This window comes from Vicugna pacos, chromosome 10 (assembly GCF_048564905.1).
Source record: "Vicugna pacos chromosome 10, VicPac4, whole genome shotgun sequence".
NCBI classification, from domain to species: domain Eukaryota; kingdom Metazoa; phylum Chordata; class Mammalia; order Artiodactyla; family Camelidae; genus Vicugna; species Vicugna pacos.
Genome location: NC_132996.1, coordinates 3,866,005 through 3,888,758, shown reverse-complemented (window position 1 = coordinate 3,888,758; position 22,754 = coordinate 3,866,005). Strand labels below are relative to the sequence as shown.

General features: G+C 36.8%; 1 pseudogene; it reads right to left on the bottom strand.

The window, feature by feature from the left end:
• Positions 1-21,868: 21,868 nt before the first annotated feature.
• LOC102540609 (ras-related C3 botulinum toxin substrate 1 pseudogene) lies at positions 21,869-22,545 on the bottom strand (annotated as a pseudogene).
• Positions 22,546-22,754: the final 209 nt, after the last annotated feature.

Genomic DNA, 22,754 nt, shown 5'->3' with positions numbered 1-22,754 from the left:
ATGGCAATGGTTGATCAGGTCTTGACGACTTTGCATTTGTGAGCTGCCTGAAGGCTGGGACTCTCTCTCACTCAGCTTTGTGTTAGACCAATGCTTTTTCTCAGTGCATCTGGGAGTAGATTAATTACATTGAATGGAACTGAATTCTTAGCTGAAGTTCGCTCTGAGGACTATTACTGCTATGCAGTAGAATGAAATATTTGCTGTAGAAAAGACTTTGCAGACCAATTGTTTATTCTACAGCTAAGAAGACGAAGGCCCCCTCCCCGACTAAGATTTAGTCCCAGATCACAGCAGAACTATGACTTGGAACAAAGCCACTGTGTGTGTTGTATGAACAAAGCATTTGCTTAAACCTTGACTTTGCTCTGGCCTCTTTTAGAGTCACTGTTTGCTGACACGGGCCGTTGGATAATTTCTTTCTCTTACATTCATGTTCTTCCTTCAACTTTTCTCAGAAAGACGTACGCTTCATTAGCATTGTCAGGTGTTCTGGCTGCTTCTGCTGTGGTTTTATTTGAACTTCAGCCTCAGTACATCATTAAAGTAGTTTTCTGGTCTCCCCTACTTGACTTGTCTGAGGTCTACACAAAGAGAAGTTGTATTTCTTTTACCCTAGATCATTCTGAGCTTTACCCAGTCCTCCAATCTATTTTATTCCAAGTAAAATCAATACAGTGAAAGTCCAAATTACGACAAAAGGAAGACTTCTAATGCTTCCTTTGCAGAAAACAAATACCTGCTCTGCACCTATACACACATCCTGGAACTATTTCAGCGTTTCATAGAAGGGAGATTTCATATAATGAAGAGCAAACCAAATGTGGCTTTGCTCCAACAACAAACACAAGTGATGGTTCCCAGCAGGGCTATGACACTTCACCTCACAGAAGTTCCTTCTATTTTTACTTCTCATAATTAATACCAACCATTTTTTAACAAGAATCTCTAATTATACCCTTTAATGGATGATTCTAGAACGCTGAAGGCAATTATAGGTGTCAATACAAAGCAAATCTGGAAAAACAAGACTCCTTTTTTTCCTTCTGAAGAGTACTAGACAGTCTTCTTCAACTATGCAAAATCTATATCCAGTTTCTAAGTGAGCTCCACTGTATTTGGGATCTCCTCCCCCTTACTGAATAATTCCCTAAGTTTTCATTTCACTCTCACTGTCTAAAAAAAAGTCAAAATTATGGCATGAGCAAGGATTATGAGGCCAGGTTTCAGAGGCAAACAGAAGAATTTCGATGGCTTAGCACAACAGGAGATTTTTCATTGTTCAAGCTATGGTCGGCATGAGTGTGAGAGACTGTGTAATGGATCTGTCCTCTGTGCAGTGGTTCAGCCATCCTTGGGCTTTGATCTCCTGCCATGTCTGTTGTAACTCCACTTCCATCACTGAAATGGCAGAAGAAGAGATGGTTGGAGGGTTCTGTATCAGGATTTAAATTCTTCAGGCCATGATGACCCATGGAAGTGTCCCTCCTTTACATCTGGATAGTGAGGAGAATTGCATGTAGATTAGCATGATTAATTCTGGTCACATAATAAAACAGTGACTGAAAATAGCTAAGTGGAAATCACAAATCCACACATGGTAGCATTTTTTCCCTAGGCTTACATTGTTTTCTAAATCATCCACAACCAATAGTATCTGCCAACAATTTCTGGCATGCCTTCAGGGAGTATACAATCCTTCTCTTTTAAATGGGAGATTGTCATTATGAATTTCTAAGAAGAGAATGGTGGAGATCGGGGAATATAAGAATTAATAAGTGTATAAATGCAAGTGCTGAAAAGCGTGAGTTATAATTGATATCCCTGATTTCAATGGGAACTAATTTAACATCTTTTACATCACAGTTCTAAATATATTTGATATACTATTAATTTCATATTCTAAGTCTTAGGAGTTTATACGGCCAACCTCTTAGATGATAATTGACAGCATACCTTCATTAAGTCTGAAAAATGAAGAATCCACTACAACGAATCATTTTTTTGCAGAATTGGTGAGAGATAAAATTTTTTTCATCTTTTTTTTATAGAAGCATAGTCAGTTACTGTGTATCAATTTCTGGTGTACAGCATAATGTCCCAATCATACATACATATACATGCATTCATTTTCATATTATTTTCATTAAAGGCTATTACAAGATATTAAATATAGTTCCCTGTGTTTTATAGAAGAAATTTGTGTTTTATTTATTTTTATATATAGTGGTTAACATATGCACATCTCAAACTTCCAAGTTTATCCCTTCCCACCCTCTTTCCCCTGGTAAGCATAAGATTGTTTGCTATGTCTGGGAGTCTGTTTTTGTTTTATAGATGAGTTCATTAGTGTCCTCTGTTTTCTCTCTCTCTCTCTTTTTTTTTTTTTTTTTTAGATTCCAGTAGAAGTGATATCATATGGTATTTTTCTTTCTCCTTCTAGTTTACCTTATTTAGACTGATGATCTCCTGCTCCATTCATGTTGCTGCAAATAGAATTATTTTATTCCTTCTTATGGCTGAGTAGTACTTCATTGTATAAGTACACCACAACTTCTTTATCCAGTTGTCTGTCAGTGAACATTTAGGTTACTTCTATGTCTTGGCTATTGTATATAGAGCTACTGTGAACATTGGGGTGCATGCATTTTTTTCCAATTAGAGTTCCCTCCACATATATGCCCAGGAATGAGACTGATGGATCATATGGTAAGTCAATTTTTATTTTTTGGAGGAATCTCCGTACTGTTTTCCATAAAGGCTGCACTAGACTATATTCTCACCAGTAGTATAAAAGGGTTCCCTTTTCTCCACACACTCTCCAGCATTCATCTTTGGTGAACTTAATGATGGCCATTCTGACTGATGTGAGGTGATATCTCATTGTAGTTTTGATTTGCACTTCTCTGATAATTAGTGGTAACTACAAAACATTGATTAAAGTTATTAAAGATGACTTAACAAAATGGAAAGATATCCCATACTCTGGGATTGGAAAAATCAATATTGTTAAAATGGCCATACTGCCCAAGGAAATCTACAGATTCAATCAGATCCCTATCAAATTACCCATCACATTTTTCACAGAACTAGAACAAATTATCCTAAAATTTATATGGAATCACAAAAGACACAGAATTGCCAAAGCAATACTGAAGTAAAGAATGAAGCAGGAGGAATAATCCTCCCAGACTTCAGACAATGCTACAGAGCTACAGTAATCAAAACAGTGTGGTGTTGGCACAAAAACAGACACATAGGTCAACAGGTCAGAACAGAGAGCCCAGAAATAAACCCACAGACCTGTGGTCAATTAATCTCCAACAAAGGAGGCAAGAATATAAAATGGAGAAAAGACAGTCTCTTCAGCAAATGGTGCTGGGAAAACAGGACAACTGCATTTAAATTAATGAAGTTAGAATACTCCCTTACACCATACACAAAAATAAACTCAGAACAGATTAAAGACTTAAATATGAGACAAGACACTATAAACCTCCTAGAAAAAAAAAACAAGCAAAATATTCTCTGACATATATTTTAGCCATGTTCCCCTAGGGCAGTTCTCCCAGGCAATAGATACAAAAGCAAAAATAAACAAATGGGGCCTAATTAAACTACAAGCTTTTGCACAACAAAGGAAACCATAAACAAAACAAAACAACAACCTACAGAATGGGAGAAAATATTTGGAAATGATGCAACTGACAAAGGTTTAATTTCCAGAAAATATAAACATCTCATACAACTCAATAACAGAAAAGCAAACATCCCAATCCAAAAATGGGCAAATGACCTAAACAAGCAATTCTCCAATATATGTTTTAAATAGAATCCTTATCTAGGACATATCTATTGTACAATATTGAGTGTATTGTGCTTATGAAGAGCATTAACGCTACCTTGGGAAAGTAGGACTGTAAGTCAAAAATCTCCTTGGCTTCCTCTCTGGAATGCTTATTTAAATCTGTGTAGATGAGAGATTGAAAGCAATAATACTGGAGATTTAAACCGTGCAGAAACGTTCAAATAATTATACAAAAACCTAGGCCTTACATCTATTCAATTTTAAACAAGTATTTCAAATACAAACAAACGTCATACATAAAGGCTTATTTTTTTCAGAATTGTATTAGTCTACTATTCTGTTATAAATTTGGGAATGCCATTAAATCAATACAATAAACCAATGCAAATTGTGTTTTTATAAAATAAAAATATTTTTTAAAAATCTAAACAGTGCTTTAATGTCATTTTATTGGGGTTTCTCACCTAGCAATTAGAAATTTTTTTTTCTGGATTTAGTTTAGTTGACTAGAACTTTTTTGCAATAAAAAATGTAGGCTATATCTGCTACACACATTTTTTTAATTAAAAATATTTCAGAAAAATCTTATTTCCTAAACTATTTATACTTTTTTTCTGGTTTGTTGTTCATGTGAGATTATTTTTTCTATAAAGAACATGAGCCTATATTGCAATAATCATGAAGGTGAGTTTTGCTTTGAGTGTATTTTCTGTTTCTAACTCTACTCTAATATTGAGAGCTGAGTGGGTCAATCATAGTCATTTTCTCTGATGTTCACAGGATGCTTTCTACTTGTACACATGGTTTATGCATTTCCTGACCACTGCTCAAATGTGCAACCCTTATATCTCAGGTTCAACAAGGCAAACGAAACATAAGTTTTAAAGTTATGATTCTTTTAAACATCAAATCGAAAAAAAATTATAAAGAATGATAATAATCAGACTGAGCTGCAAAGAACTGCAGTATCTTGATAGCTCTTGAGACCCTGTCCTTGTGTTTGCTAGTCCCCAAATGTGAGCTTATAAACTGGGCCACCAGACCTTAGGAACTCTTTGACGTCAACTTCACAATGCATATGTCATATATCAGAATATTTATTTTTTTATTTACTGTTATGTTGGGGAGCCCCAGTGGATATTTCTAGTATTCCTTTTAATAATATGAATGATATTCAAGAACTGGAGAAAGCAAAATGTGTAACACGAAATAACCACAAGATATTTTAAATGTAAATGGTATGAAAATTAAAAGTCAGATAGTGGTTTATGTGGAATGGAATTAGAGCAAATTATTTGAAGGAAGTCTGTCTAATTTATGAGTTTTAGTTTTTTAAAACTTTGAAATATAGAAAGTATTCATGCCTATGTTGGAAAAAATACTGACAGGCAAGCAAAGAAATCCTTTGTAGCTCTCATTCATAATCATAATTGCTATTTTGAAAATAAATTTTAGCACACACACATAAACTATTCAAACTATATATGTGTATACACATATATATACACACACACACACATATATACATATAAAACTATATATATGTATATACTTTCTCTCTGGTTTTGAAAAATGGAGTTGTATTATATTTGTCTATAGGCTGCTTTTTACTTTATTTTATTGTCCGCAGAAATAATACACATCTGTGTTGTGTTGGTCTCAGCCTATTGATAGCAATGCTGTTGACTAGAAATGCCTGAGACACTTGCCTGGGCACATACTGCTTGTGGCATCCCCGCCCCACAACAGACATTCTCCAAATTGGAGCCAATACTGTGGCTGGACCAGCCCTTGTGGTTCTTACTGTGATTGCCGGGCATAGCTAAACCACAACTATCAAGCAGCTTGAAAAATCAAGATATATTACTCACAGATCTCGGAGGGAACATGGCATTCCCAGAGGCCACACAGAGATGCTGCTGTGGGGAGAGAAAGAGAGGGAGCGTGGACCTGGGGCTCTGCCTCTATTAGGATCCAGGGTGGGGGGTTCACAGTTTCACAGTTTCACTCTTTATTGGCCAATTTAAAGCATAAGAGAGGGAATTAGGGTGCAGAAAGGGAAAAGCAGGATCACGCAGATGGTTAGGTCTCTAGGTTACCAAGGGTCTTCTAAAAGGAGAACTTCATGGGTCAGGGTGGCCGGGTTTCTTATCTAGCTATTTTGCTGGTAGCTGTATCATCTAGTTGACAATGTGATTATTCCAGATGGATCTCTTTGAAAATGGATGTCTCAGGAATCAAAAGTTTCATTTCAGGCACTTATAGTACAATCTATGACATACATTTTAGTGACTGAATATAGTCTATTATGTGGATGAACCACAACTTAAAATGTCCTATAACTGAATGTCAACAATACTTACTTTGGTTTTACCATTATAAACAACTCTTAAATGAACGTGTTAATACCTAAGTCTTTGTCTTGTACGTTTATTTCCTTAGAACAAATTTCTAGGAGTAAATATCTGTCTCAAGAAGTCTGTTCATATTTAAGATTTTGAAGTATTGACAAAGAATATTCTAGAAAGACTAAAAATGACACCCCCACCAGTGTATAAAATTTTGTTTTACCATACTTTCTCATACATTAATTAAATTATTAGCAATCTTACAATATTTAATTTAAAAAGTGAAAGTGACTTTTGTCATTGTAATCTATCTGTCATTTTTTTCTGATAAGGTTGAACAATATTTTTCATTTTCAACAGCCCATTTCTATTTCATTCCAGGAAAAGTATAATCCACAACATATAGTAGGTACTTTGTAAACACAGGTTTGCTTCTTATCATTCAGTTTTTGCAAATAAATAATAGAAAGATAAATTCAATACAATAGCCAACAAAATTCCAATGGGGTTGTATGGAGAAGCTGCAAAAAGTTATTCTGAAACTGAATATGAGAACAAAATTTTATAAATACTTGATTAAATTTTAATGGCAGTATTTGTATCACAGTCCACTGAGAAAGAATATTTATTTACTAGATATCATCTTGGAAACTTTAAGCAGGATCCAAGTCACAGTGTATACAGTAATAAACTTAGATAGATTAAAGGCCTAATTGTGAAAGATAAAGCTATAACATTAATAAAGAAAATCTGTGACAATGTTCTTGTGAACTTGATTGGGAATTAAATCTTAAACAAGACCTAAAAAAGGTACAAATAATGACGGTAAATGTGACAGTTTTTTCAATTAAAATTAAGAAATGATCTTCAACAAAGGACACCACAGACAGACAGTAGATCGATTCAGTCAGTAAAGGTATTTGCAACAGTTAAAGTTGCCTAAAATATAATATCTAGAAAATGTAAAGAGCTTCTCTCCTTCAGTAAGAGATGGACAAAAGACCTAATATTAAAAGAAGAAAATCAATGTTTGAGAAACTTACCAAAAGAGATTCGGAAATGACTAGATAGTACGTAAAGATGTTTTCAGTCTCACTAGCCATCAGAGAAGTACAACCCGCAATGAAGAAGGACCACTCACATCCTTTAGAACAGCAAATATAGAACATCAGGTAGCATCTAATACTGACCAGGACATACAGTCACAGAAACCTTCATGTGCTGCAAATAAGAATATAAGGTAACTCCAGTCACTTTATAAATCTAAAATATAGTAATCAAGTGACATAAATACTTGTATAACGTATAATTCAGTAGTTATACATCAGGTTACAAATCAGAGAGATTCTATGTTATACTTTCTGGTATTTGTTCTGATGATAAGCAATTGGAAGCATCAGTAAGAGACTGGATAATGGAGTATGCTTCAATATAGAGAAGATTCGAACTAGGTTTACATATTGCAATTCAGGTATATTTTTTTAAATGTTGGCTGGATTTGAAAAAGGAAGACGAGCAAGATTTATAACACAAAATACCACTTCTATAATAATTTAAGTAAACAAATGAGTTATATACAGATAAAATAATATATTCACATGTATTTAAGAATAAATTATTTTGTTTGTGTAAGAAAATATATCAATACATTATATCAGTATGCATTGTGGGAAGAACAAGTAAAGATGAGCGGGAAATGTGTCATTAGATTAAACTAAAGATTCAGAAAGAATGGTAATGTGAGATGAACTGAAGGATATGATAAAGTGACTGAGAATCTAAATTACAATAAAAGTTAAGAAAATTTAGACAGAAAGTAAAGAAAAATAAAAACTAAGCAACTTTAAATCACTTGGAAACTTTTGTACGTTTCTGTTTCCTCAGTTAATAACAGTTACAGCACAAACTCCTTCATCCGGCCATGAAGGTTATCTACTCTGAGTCATTAACCTACCTTGCCTCACTTTTTGTTTTAACCTTAATTTTTACCAGTTACAACTGACAGAAACAAAACCAAAATGAATTAGGATATGCATAGTATTATTTTCTGTATAAAACTAGTTTCAAATGATCAGAGTGTGCTAGCTAGCTCAGTTCTGCCTCTCTCTTTTTCTCTCATCTTTCCAACTCCTTCCTTCTAGGGCCTATGAATTACACAGTTGGGAAGAATGTGGCTTCATTTGTAGGTTGGCTCTATCCTTAGATCAGTCTGTCTGCGAGAGGAATAAACCGCCTCCCGGTGTAATGATTTCAACCTTGTGCTTGGGGAGTGCATTGAGGGTCACCAGGATGGACTGGTCTACCAAAACTGCAGAGGTTAGGGAGAAACAGGTTTTCTTGGCCAAAAGAAAAACACATCACAGAGAGCTGCAGTAAGCAACATTAGGCATACAGAGGTTTAGCATTGAAGGATTGCGGGTGGGGCATGAATGGCATTTGCTACAAGTTACTCCTTGAAAGTCTCACTGGTATTGCCCATGTCCCACTCTGTCGTATAACTGAACTTTCAAGAGACCTGACCAGTTACAATTTCTAGATATACAAAAACAAACACCTTAAAATAACAGAGGATCCCTAATACTCTGAGCTAGAACTTATTTTGGACTAGGTTACTTCCAATCAAGTTTAACGCTGGCTGTGGAAGCACTAAGATAGGCTCCTATAAATCTTTGAGATCCAGTTACATCTTATTATTTGCCTCAGATAATCAGAGTATATTATAGTTCTCCAGAAAAACAGAACCAGTAGGAGATCTGCAGTCAGCAAGCTGTCACAAGACCCAGGAAAGCCAATGTTGTAGTTCTCGTCCAATTCTGAGGGCCTGGGAAACAGAAGATCTGATGGTGTAATTTCCAGTCTAAAATCGAGCAGGCTCAAGACGAGGCTCAAGGTCGGTCCTTCAGTTCAAGTCCAAAGGCAGGAAAAGATAAACTAAAGGAGTCCAGCAGGAGGCATTCCCTCTTGTTTGTGGGAAGCTCAGCCTTTTTGATATAATCAGGTCTTCAACTGATTAGATGAGGCTCACTCACATTTGAGAGAGCATTCTGCTTTACTCAGTCTATTACTGTAAATATTGATTTTGTTCAAAAATGTCCTCACAGACATATGCAGAATAATGTTTGACCAATCTCGACAACATATAACCCAGCCCAGCTGACATATAAAACCAACCATCACATGAGGTCAATTAACCCTGTTGATATTAACTGATTTCTGTCTACTAGGTTAAAGAATCTAAAATAAGCAAGTGGTGGTCATAGTTTAGATTTAACGGAACCCTAGTTGTGTATGTCCTCTCATATTAGAATCAGAAATTCTAGTCCAGGGAAGCCTAAAAATACAGAAATGGGAAGCACACATTTCCAAGTGGGTCACTGATAATGATGATGAGGGATGACTCTCCCAGTTCTTCTGCTTGGTTCCTTCACCCATGGATCCCAACTACCAGGTAGAAATCACCATATTTTGTCACGATTACACAGAACATGATCACCAGGGTGTCATTTAAATTGTGCCTTCCAGGCCATGCCAACATTTATCAGTCTGGACATTTCTTGGTAGTCTGGTATATGGTGTGACTAGCGGATTCCATGATTATTAATAACTGCCATTCTTCCTTTGCTGTAAAGTGAATCTGCAGAACGCTACATGAGCTCCTGTAACAATAGTTCAGATATTGTGTGAGAACTCAGGCCGAGATACTGTTGGCCACCTCCATTCATTCAACCCCACTGATATGTCTTTTCAATGAGAACAAATGGTTGGAAGGAATTGCACCCTCCAAAGTAGAAATGGCAAAAAGAATCAACTTGCCACTGGGGGTGGATCTTCTAAAAAATGGTGCAACATCAAGAGCTCAGTGTGAGATTATGTTGCCTACAATCTGGACATTTAGCAATGTCACAAGCTATTTTATCCTTGGTCACAGCCTGTGATAATGGACCACACCCAGCCTGCATCTGCAGCACTGTGGCTATTATGTTCACAAGCCCAACAGTGGAAACACTGAGGTAGCCCAAAGCAGAGACTCACTGAATTCCAACAGATCAATCATTCTATTCAAGTAGTTGTTCAATGCCTTCCGTGCACTGGATCTTTTTTTTTTTTTGGTGGATATTACATGAGAGATAAATATTACACAATTTCTATCCACTCTTCTAGGTCCACTGCATGCTTCTGTCCCAGATTGCTTTGCTTTCAGTCTTCTAATCTTACTCGTTCCCTAAATAACTAGGGAAGCCGGTGGTTAGGGATTTGTCAATACCTTGGTCCAGGCTATTTGACCCTCTCCACCACATTGATGACTAGATGTACTGCTCAAAGCTCTGCCACAGAGGCTTCTCACTGTCCATCGCTGGCCGAGAGTTGCTTCAAGGACTCTCTCTGGTATTTCTGGCTTGTCTGCCTGCAAGTGGAGTGTCTTCACTGATCAGGAAAAAAAAAATCCCTCGGGTGTACAATCACAGGTGATCTCAGTCCCCAGTATAGGCTTATAGAGTTAATTTCCAGGGGGATGTTGACAGGATACTAATAACCTCTGCTTAATCAGGCAAAATCGTCATCCTGCCTGTCTCTAATTTATCTCATAAGTGATCCTTACTCTCGGGAAAGCTTTAAACTTGAAGTGAAATATCAGTATCCTACCCATCCTTAATCTCTGTCTTCATAATCTGTTCAATCTAATGATTGCCTCTCTAGACTGAATTACCCTTCTTTAAAATCAATGACTGTTTTATATTCCTTCTCTAATGCCACTTAAAATACTTAGTGTGGTTATAGGTATTTTTTTCAACTACATCATAAAAATTACCAGTCATGCTTTTATTGCAAATAAACCATGAACACAGGGATTATTTCTTATGCATGTCAGCATTTCACACGGCTCAAATACCAGGCACAAAGTAGTTCCTCATTAAGTAAATTCAGATAACAATGAAAATGTCAAGTGCAGAATAAGTGAAACTATCTGTTGAACTGAGTTGCATTAATAATCCTGAGCTACATTTTTCCTTCTATCTCAGACTTTGAGTTTAACTTTCAATTCTCTTTTAGATTCTCATCTCCACAAAAAAACAAATCTAGAAAATTGTTTATTTGGAAGTTTTACCACAAATAGATAAAAGTTGAATGTAACTCTGGGCCTCCTGAAAGTAAGTCCTGCTGCCTTTGTAAGCCAAATGGTCTGGGGTCTTGCCTTCCCTGTGCAGGACCCCTGGTACAGGGAGCCTGACATCCGTCTCTGACCTCTCACGCCTTTGGGAAATAATTTCAATTTCTACAGTTGAAATTATTGTCTCATTTGTGGGTCACTCACCGAAGTGTATGGGTCTTGACTATATTGTGACTCTACCCCACCTAACTATCTCTTTGTGGCTCCTTATGAAATATTTGGTCATAGAAGATGCTTTCTGTTAGGTTCTGGTCTTTTACCTTAATGTTTTTTTCTGCAAATAGTTGTGATTTTTGTGTGGAGAGAAGAGATGAGCTCAAAGTCTTTCTACTCTGTCATCTCGGCCAATCTCTCGTGTATTCATTGTTTCTTATCTGTATTTGTCATTCATCTAATCACCTACAGTCATCATCTGTGATGTCATTTTTTTCCTCCCATCTCAGGGAAAAACCTTGAACAATTAATCGCAAGCTGCCTCCATAACCAAACATTCTCTTGTATGCTCTTCAAAGAAATTGTATGGCCATGGCAGCTCAATCATGACTTTTTCCCTACATATGTGGAAAGAGAAGCTTCAGATTAACCAATTTATCTAATGTTACAAAATATTTTAATAGCACAGTCAAGATCAGATATTCCATTTTCATCCCCATTTATGACTTTTTTTAGTCTTCTGCAGCTTGCTCAATGTCTAAAAAATTGGTGTTCACCAAATCATATATTTTGTTGATGAATAAAATAATAAAAATAAGTAAGTCTCAGAAGCCCTACTCAATTGTTTAATTATGTTTTATTTCTCTTTCAGTTTACAAATATTACATCCAACATAGGATGTTACTTAATATTCTGCAAGTAAAAGAATGAAAAACAAAGTAGTTTAGTTAGCTACAAATTGAGTTGCTTTTGTATCAGGAGGTTTTCATGCCATCTATCATGGTGCAGACAAAATATATTTGGATTTTAGATTTTTTAATTAAAACAATACCATGCATTGTTTAAAAAGTCAAACAGTTCAAAAAAGCTTCAATTAAAACATAGTACTCCTCACCTTCTCTGCATGATCCACTTCTGCTACCCCAAGCAAGCATTCTGATTTCTTCTTAGCTGTTTTTCCTAACGTTTAATTACATAGTTCTGTTTGCAGAGAAATGTTTGCTTTACAGTTCATCCTTTTAAAGTTTATACTTTTGTATTTTAAAATTTACATGAAATGACAGTATCATAGGACATGTAACTATAATTTATAAATATATACATGTTGAAGGCACCTTCAAAATCATGGTCTAGCCTGGGAACATGAACCTTTCTTAATCACAGTTATCAGGTAGATATTTACCCAGGAATCTGATAGGCTCTGAAAGAACATTTCCTTTTTTTATCTTCCATAGAAAAGCTACAAGTCCTCTGCAAGTATAGTCAGCAGGAACTTAGGAAATTTGTATCAGGATTTCTTTACTAAGATTTCACACCTTGTCTTGTGAACATCTTTAATTCAACTGAAACAACATAAATATAAAATAGAAACTAGGGTTTGAAATCGAATTTCTAGCAAATGCACTTACCCTTAAGCCAAATGAGCATCAGTACTAATTCTCACCCAAAGGCTTTCTTTTGTCTTTAATTTAGTTCCCTTCACAAACTCTGGGCAGTGTGAGTTAGTGTAATGAATGAGACGGGCAGAAGCCATGAAGCCAAAGGTGAACGGGCAATTGTTAATGGCATAGTTACTCAAAATTATTTTGCATGGAATGTGTGCAGCCTTCTTTTCCTCCAGTCTGTTGAACTTCATTCTACCATGTGCAGTTTCCTAGTGTGCAATTTGATTTTCAAATATTTTCACTGAAGAGGACACCTTTCTTTTGTATTCTTTTTTTAAAATTATCAATCATTTAATGGAAAATTTACAAAAGAAACCTCATTTTAAAGAAAATGTATCTTTTTAAAATAAGAATTTGCATTATCCTATCAATCACTTGCCATTACATTTCCAAATGATTATAAACAATCTTACCAGTAATGATGGTCTTAGAGTTAAGTACAGACTAGCAAATCAGCTTACATGACCTTTCATGCTGTCTTCTCCAAGCTGGGTGGTTATTAGTCTCATTAATTTACTGTTCTCAGTGTCACCACCTTTACAATTCTGGGTAGCTTAAATAAAATCAATTAATTGACTTTCTCAGAATGTACATTTTTGAACATTTAATCTTTTTTCTCACTAATAATGTAAACACATATTTCTGTTTTAAGAGAATTTTAGAAAATGCAGTTCATTGGAACAAATGAGTCCAATTCAAAGACAAATGCTTTTATTGTATAATTTTTTTAAACTTTTTTTTTTATTGAGTTATAGTCATTTTACAGTGTTGTGTCAAGTTCCAGTGTAGAGCACAATTTTTCACTTATACATGAACATACATATATTCATTGTCACATTTTTTTTTTTTGCTGTGAGCTTACACGTTTATCGTGTTCCTGTATTTCCCTCGAGTGTATTTTTATTAAATATCACTAGATAGCAGTGTGGTTTATCTTAATTTTTTTCCTACAAATCATTTTTTCCCCTGTCTTTTAGTATAATTTTGTAGGATAATTTCCCTCTGTGTAGTGTTTTTATATTTCAACCTAAGAGCATTCCTAGGCCTTTTCCATTTTATTTTCTGATTATAATCTTATTCCTTGTAAGTGGTTTCTGCCAGTGCAGATTATCTCTAGGTTTCCTAGCCATTTTACTACACTAGCATTAACTTGAAAAAAATATTTGTATTGAAGTATAGTCAGTTACAATGTTGTGTCAATTTCTGGTGTACAGCACAATACTTCAGTCATATAGGAACATATATATATTCATTTCCATATTTTTTCACCATAAGTTACTACAAGATATTGAATATAGTTCCTTGTGTTATACAGTATAAACATGATGTTTATCTATATTATATATATATGAGTTAGTATCTGCAAATCTTGAGCTCCCCACTAATCCCTTCCCACCCCTTCCTCCCTGTAAGTGCTCCTACGTTGAATGCGTTTACATTTATAAATGTCTTATCTTCTTGTTGGATTGACCTTTTTATCATTATGCAATTCCACTCTTTGTCTTTTATTGGCATCTTTGTTTTAAAGTCTATTTTGTCTGTTTTTAAAAAAAATTGTATTGAAGTATAGCTTATTTACAACATTGCGTTAGTTTCTAGTGATTCATCTAGACCTGTATATTCTGTTTTACATTTTTTTATTATAGGTTATCATATTGTTAATTATGTTCTGGCTGTTTTTGCAGTTCCTCTGTTTCTTCCCCTTTGTTTTCCTGTTGCATTAAGATTCTTTTCTTTAGCATAAATGTTTAGGTTCATTTCACATTTTCTTTTGTATATTTACTGCACGTTTTTTCATTGTGGTTACCACGAACCTTACATATAATGTCCTATGAAAATGTCGTTCTGTTTTAAATAGGTAACAACTTTAACTTGAACACACTTGGAAGATTTATCTTTTTACAACCCCTCATTTTATACTTCTGATGATGTATTTTACAACTTTTTATTTTATGTATCTCTCAACTAAGTATTATAATTTTAGTTAATTTTACTACTTAGTTAGTTTAACCTTTATGATTGCTTTATAAGGAATTACCCACTACCTTTATTATATATTTAGTTTTTCCAGTAAGATTTTTACTTTTATATGCTTTATTATTAGTAATTAGTGCCACTTCTTTCCAGCTTAAATAAGTCCCTTTAACATTTACTGTAGGGCTGATTTACTGGTGATAAACTCCTTTAGTTTCTGCTTATCTGGAAAACTCTCAATCACTCCTTCAATTCTGAATGTTGGATAGCCTTGCTGGATAGCGAATTCGTGGTTGAAAGTTTTTGTTTTTTGTTTTCTTTTCAGCACTTTGAATATGCTATGCCACTTCCTTTCGATCTGTCCTGTAAAGTTTCTGATGAAACATACTGATAGCCTTATGGGGGTCACAGGTTGTTTTTCTCTTGCTGCTTTTAAGATTCTCTCTTTATCCTTAACTTTTAACATTTTGATTATAACGTGTCTGGATGTGATGTGTGTCTCTCTGGGTCTCATCTTATTTGGAACTCTCTGGGCTGCCTAGACATAAATGTCTGTTCCCCTCCTCAAATTAAGAAAGTTTTCATCTACTATTTCTTCAGATAATGTTTATGGCCCTTTCTCTCTCTCTTCTCCTTCTGAGACAACTGGAACATGACTGTTACTCCACCTGATGCTGTCTCAAAGGTACTTTAAGGTAGGTTCACTTTTTTAATTCTTTCTTTTTTTTTCTCTCATTTTGTTGCTTTGTTTGGGTGAGTTCCATTGCCTTGTATTCCAGCTCACTTATTTGCTCTTCTACCTCATCTAACCTCCTGTTGAATCCCTTTATCATATTTTCCAGTTCAGTTATAACTTCTGTTTTGTTGTTGTTGTTTACTTTCTTATATTTTATCTTTGTTGAAGTCCTTACTGTGTTTTCCCATTCTTCTCCTGAATTTGGTTAACATCTTTATGACTATTGTTGCAAACTCTTTATCAGGTAGTTTGTTTGCTTTATGCAATTCTCCCTCCAAGGTTTTTGTCTTGTTCTTTTAATTGGAACATATTCCTGTGTCTCCTCATTTTGCCTAGTCCCCTGTGTTTGTTTCTATGCATTAAGTAACAACTATCTCTCCCAGTCTTAGAAGAGTGCTCTTCTGTAGGAGATGTCCCACGGGACTCAGAACTGCAATTCCGCCTGGCCACCAGAGTCAGGAGCTCAAGGGGTTTTCTTTTTAGGGACTGCATGTGATCTATTGTGGTGGTTCTGTGGCTGCTGCTGTGGGGCATTGGTGGCAGGGCAGGCCCCTGGAATGGCCTGTCCATAGCTGCTGCTCATGTTGGTGTGTGTGGTTATCATCCAGTCAACTGTGAAGCCTGGTTGAGGCTCAAAGGTGGTTAGGGCTCTCAGTGCACTCCATACATTGGTGCTAATAGGCGGGAGAGAGAATTCCAAAACGGCACCTACCAGTGCTATCATCAGCAGGGCCTGAGATCACAAAAATGGCTCTTACGACTCTTGACAGTGCCTCTGTCCCCAGGGAGTGTCCCAACTGGTTCCTGCTTATCCAGAAGATTCTTCAGGATTAGAGAGTGGGTCCCAACTTATCTATGGTCCACATGCCTTTTAATTTGGTGTCCTTGTGCTGTTTTTTGGGTTGAGTGAGTCTCGATGTGAGCCTGTTGATAATGGGGTTTTTGTTCCCTGCAACTCTATAATTTCCCCGAATATATTCCCTGTTGGCTTTCAAAACCAGGTGGCTTTTTGGGGGGTCACCTCTGCCATGCAGGATCTAAGCATCAGGGTGCCTGATGTGGAGGTCAAATCTCCTGCTCTCCAGGGAAAACAGCTGTACTTTTGTAATCCCTCCCATCTGAAGGTTGCCATGGATGGAATTTGAGCCTTTTTCCTTTGGTGAGTCCCTCTCTCTGCTTCTCCTACCCACCCATATACTGTCCTTTTATCCTTTGTTGTGGAGACTCTGTTAAACCCAGGTTTCAGGTCCCTTTCAGAGGGAATTATTCCATATGTAGTTGTAGATTTGTTGTGTCCATGGAAGGAAGTGAGTTCAAGATCTTCCTAAGCCACTGTCTTGAACCCTGTCCTAATATCTACTCTTTAAAACACATCTACCTCTCTGTTAACTATTTCTTAAAGAATATTCATGTATTAGTATATCTGACTTCCAAAAACTCAAATGATAGTTGTTCTCACAGAAAATTATTTTTACCTTATTATTCTGACATGATGTCTTAATCAATCAAGATTCAGTGATTCCTTAATCAAAATCCAAGTAAGTTATTTTGTGGATATCAACAAGCTGATTCTAAAGGTTATATAAAAAGGCAAAGACCCAAAATAGCCAACACAACATTGAAGCAGAAGAACAAAATTGGGTGACTGACACTGCCTGACTTTCTATGAAACTACAATAAATCAAGTTGTTTTGGCAAAAAATAAACAAATAAATCAAAAGAGCAGAACAGAGAGCCAAGAAAATAGACCTCGTAAATATAGTCAACTCATCTTTGACAAAGAAGCAAGGGCATTATAATGGATCAAAGATAGTCTTTTCAACAAATAGCACTGGAACAAATCCAAAAAAAAATAAGTCTAGGTACAGATTTTCACACAAATTAACTTAAAATGGATCAGAAGACTTAAATGTAGAATGCAGAACTATATAACTCCTAGAAGGTCACATAGGAACAAACCTAGAGGACCTTGGGTACGACAAAGAGCTTTAAGATATAACATCAGGGCATGACTCATAATCTGAGCAATTGATAAGCTAGATTTCATTTAAATTAAAAACTTCTGCTCTGTGAAAGTCAGTGTCATAGACTGAAAGAAAATATTTGCTGAAGATGCATCTGGTAAAGATTGCTATCTAAAATATGCAAAGAATTCTTACCAACTTTAAGGAAACAAACTCAATTAAAAAGAGTTCAAAGATCTGAACAGACAACTCATCAAGGAATATATACACACAGAAACTATGCTCTCAAATATTTGTTATTCTGTGAAGACTTGTAACTAAAAGTCAAGAGTAAAATAATCACCAAGAAAACAAAGGAAAGACAAGGTAACATTCTAGACCTTGAATTAAGGGAGCTTGCTGATGGAGCCCACATGGCAGCCTATTTTTGGTAACTCACACCAACACTGTCAGGTGTTTTTCTGAGCTCTGAGCACTGGCAGTTTTTAGAACATTGCTGAGCATTGACACTGTGAGTTTATGAATTAAGATCACCAAGGACTGGGGAGACTTCATGGATGAGGTGGTTCCTAGACTGGATCCAAAAGGAAGGATGAGACGAGGGGGCTAGGAAGTTAGGACAAGCTTCCCAGGCAGGTGCAACAGTGTGAGGCTCAAACCTGCCTCAGTAGGAAAATGACGGTGCTATTGGCTGAAATTTCAAAATCTAAAGAGGAAGACAGTGGTCTTGCAGAAGATGGACAATTTGGAATAATTTGCTTCCTCTCTTCCGCCACCAACTCTATGCTAGTAGTTTATAAATTGCTTCCCCTTGAGTCCGTGGACGGGTTTATAATAACCCACTTATTTGATTATCCAGTTTTCTCATCAATCCCTCAAAATAGCATTCTCTACAGGTTCAAAATCCCTTATCTCTTGCTGGCTCTTTGCCAGGATTTATGGAATGAAATTGTCGCAGGTGGGTTCCAAGTAATATCACATAGACTAGAAACATCTTAGAATGCCTGGGTGTGTGTGTGTGCTGGGTTGGGGTGGGGGATGGTTAGTAACAGCACTTCACAGGATTGGCCAATGTCTGTGTTTCAACCCAAGGATTTTCACTTGGAGCAGCTCCTATTATTTAACTGGTCAGTTAGGCAACAATATTGGCTGATCATAGAGGCCCAACATTTATGCAGGAGGTTATTTTTAGTTCTGTTATTTCTCCATCTCTATCACCTTCAAAAAATTACTACTACCTGTCAGCTTTGAGGCACCCTGAGACCTAGACCTTTTCCCACAAATAAAAGATATCGTGCAAGAAAACTCTCAAAAAAAAAAAAAAAAGGAAGAAAAAGAAGCAGAATTTCAGAGACCAGAGATCAAATCTAAATATCACCACTCTCTAGTCATGGAAACTGGGAGACATGCTTTATCTCTCTCAGATTTATCTTCTGTAAATTTGGAAGAATAATTCCTACACAATAGATTTACAGCTAAGATTAAATTGAATACAGATACAAAAACGATGCAAGCTTCCATAAACATCATGGAGCTGTGATTTTAAAGTAGTATTCTGTCATTCTCTTTTTAATGAAGATAGGCAACCCTCCTGTGAACGGGCAATAAGCCTCAGTTCCTTCTAACACAGCCTCTCTGCTGAGTCACAGCTCTTGGGTGCTGAGGAATATACATAATAATCAGGATGCTGTTGAGAAATGTTTAACCAGAAAAAAACAAATTATGCAGTCTCTGCATTTAAACATCTCTGACTTGCTCAAGTCCTCACCTCTAAGGCGGGGAACTTTGTCAGCGTAGCCCAAACACATTCAGAGAACTGATGCCAAAAGTTCTCACGGTGGCATGAAAGCATTCGCTTATGCTCCTCTGCCAACTGCTTAATTGCACATTTGCATACATTGTGTTTTATCATAGTAAGACCGCTCATTATCTTTCACTTCTGTAACACAGAGGGTGCATGAGCCAATTATTTGAAATACATAGATATGACTTCCACTGCCTTTCTTGCCTCCAGGAAGGCAGAAGCTCAGCTCTTGAGTAGTTTTGGGGGTCCGTGGTTTGTACATGGTTGCCTACGGAATTCCACCTCCCTTGACTTCTTGTCCAAGGAAAGAACCACTTAGAGACTGAGGAATTTTCAAAATGTTATTTCCAATGGAAATTGGGCTAAAGTAATCCAACATCTTTGAGCAGAAAACTAACCTCCCCTTATTCTAGCATTATTAGATGGAGAAAGTTTTCTGCTACCTGAAGGCAGGATCGAATTACTTGATATTGATTAGATGTTTGCTTTCCTTAAGGAAATAAGCAAATAATTCTCTCTTGTAGTTGATTAGAAACCTTCTAAAAAATCAAATTTGACATAAATTTATTACTATTAGTAAAAAAAAATCAGCATTGTGTTTGAAATGCCACCAATTTTTCATGACAAAAATTTTAGGGATGATTTAAATTTAAGCATTTTATTTACTCTGAGGAATCTAAGCAGCAAATAAACATCCATTGTCTTTGTCTTAGAAGTAAAATATTTCTCAAATTTACTGATGCAACAATCCTAGTCTGAAATCACTTCAGTTAAAGAAACATTCATTCCCCTACAACACGTTTTGAGGAAGTTTAATTCAACAAAATACGTTGGTCCTCATTTCTGTTCTAATAACTGTTATCATGTGACAGGGCAGATGTCATATTCAAAAGTTACTTGAAATTAAATGCTTCTAGCATTCTCTTTGTGTCATAATTTTTCCATAGGTGTGTTGTGAGTTTTTTAGCACTCAACCCCCTTTTTTACCAATCATGATTCAAGGATTTATTAAGTCATACGTGCAAAGCATACTGCTAATTACATTAGCAAAAGATCAGTGTAAGAAGACAATTCTACAACTATCCATTTAGAAAATGTTGGTCTAGTGGTTGAAAGGTCCAAGTTCACATTGTCACCAGTGGGTAAGTTGTACAGAATGTCATTAGCATGACCACGGCATTTACAGGAACTCACAGACCCAAAGGAACAGCCTTAAGGTAAGGACAGGGTGTGTGTGTGCACACAGGTGAGGCTAGAGGAGGCTCAGTTGAGGTGCAGTATGAGTGATCTGGCAAGGCAGTGATGGTAAGGAGGTTTATACTTAAAGAATAAATGAAGTATTTTAAAAACTGTAAAGCTGCAGCACATGACTTTTATGCCTCGTTACTTGAAACCTAAGGAAACAGCTTATTATTATCTGAATAAAGTAACATGAAAACGGGAATGTTTTTTACTGATCTACCAAAATTTTTTCTAATGCACATTTTGATAGGTTTTATAATGCAAGGAGGCATATTACTCATTAAGAAGGGGTTCTGTAAGAAAAGCACTTACTAAGTGAGCAAACATGGCCAGGTCAAAGATGAATTAAATGCCCAATTTCAGAAGGGATGGGCAGGTTTAGAAAAAGGAAGAGCTTAAGAAAACTTACTGCTCATACTGACCTTTCTTCATCACCTACTGCATTTGACGGAATCTAACCTTTTGAAAGTTTTACCCTTGACACTTTTAATAGTTTAACCGTTATGTGTACATTTAGCGTAAATTACTCTCCACTTTGTGTTTTGTCAAACTGCTGTCTTCATTCCTTGATCACAAGTGTTCCACCCACGCCGCCCAGGGCACCTACGGCCAGAGCAGAATACGTCATGAGAGGGCAACACATGAGTAAGAGATCTGTTCAAAACCTCATACTACTTTTTTAAACTTACTATGAAATCTAAAAAAAACTGATCCAAAGACTTGAGTTGTCACACTCACTCATTATGACATACATGGCAATGGTGGGCAACGAACATGGGTCAATAAACTATGACGCATTAAATGCCAACACTTCATGAAGGAGGCTGGCTCCTCTTACCTGAACCTAGTTAGAAAGTGTTTGCATTTCCTAAGGTCAGAAGCCACTGTCTTCTTAAAGACAGAGGTCTTTAAACAGTTTACTGCTTGGTGTTAGCCCAGCAACACAACTTCGTCCATAAGGTATCTGAGCGAGAATAAGGGCTTTTGAAAAACGAGGCTTTAAGAAAGCTTGTCAATTTAGGGCTAGCCTTTAATGTGAAAGTTTGAATTTTTACACTTCAAACAAACAAAACTTCAAAATTACTGAGTGGTTCAAAATGGTGTGGTAGAAAAGCTCTAATCTGTAACAAAAACTTGGCCTTGGATGTGAAAGCTCCACATTTTGAGCAAAGTCCTACAAAGCCTCCCAGGGGACCGGACAGGGCAGGAGAGAGGCCGGGACGTTTACAACAGCAGGCATCTTCTCTTCCTCTTTGCGATGGGAAGTGGGCAGAGAGCCACGTGCTGGAACAGTTACACCAGACACTGTCTTGAGGCCTCCATGCAAGAGTGGGGAGCATTCCAGATATTCTACATCACCGATCTCCTTGGCCACGGCTACACCCTGTAGGTAGGTGATGGGATTCAGCCTCTTCTTCAGTTTCTCCATTATCTTTGTCATCCCTAGAATCAAGTTTTGTCCCCACCAGGAAGGTAGGAGTGTTGGGACAATGGTGTCGCAGTTCAAGAGACCATTCTGCACCAACATTTTTCAAATGATGCAGGTCTCACAAGAGAAGAGAAAATTCATAATATATCTGTTTGCGGATAGGATAGGGGACATAATCTGTCACAATCTTCTGGCCCAGCTGTATCCCAGAAGCCCAGATTCACTGGTTTCCCAACTACCGTAGCACTGGCAGAGTAGTTGTCAAAGACAGCGGGGATGCATTGGTCGTATAACTGATGAGTAGGCACGGTTTACCGCCAGCTCCATTTCCCATCACCACACACCTGGTGGTCTGCGTCTTGTCCACTTCCCAGCCAGCAGTGGCACCAGGTGCAGAGGTGAGAAGTGGCAAGCTCGGGCTGGGCAAGTGCACACCTGTGGGCGATGGGGTGCAGGGTGCCGGGGCCGCCATCCACTTTGCTTTGCCCTTGACCAATGAGAAGCAGGAGCCCAGCAGCAGGAACCACCCAAAACTGGGCAAAACTGCAGAGGAAAAAAAAACATAAACCCTTCAGCCTTTTGTGACAGAGATGTGATGCTGTTATTTTGAAGAGTTGATTAACAAGAAATGTTACCAAAATACTGACTATCTTGACGGCACTGGTTAGCAGGCGCCAAACT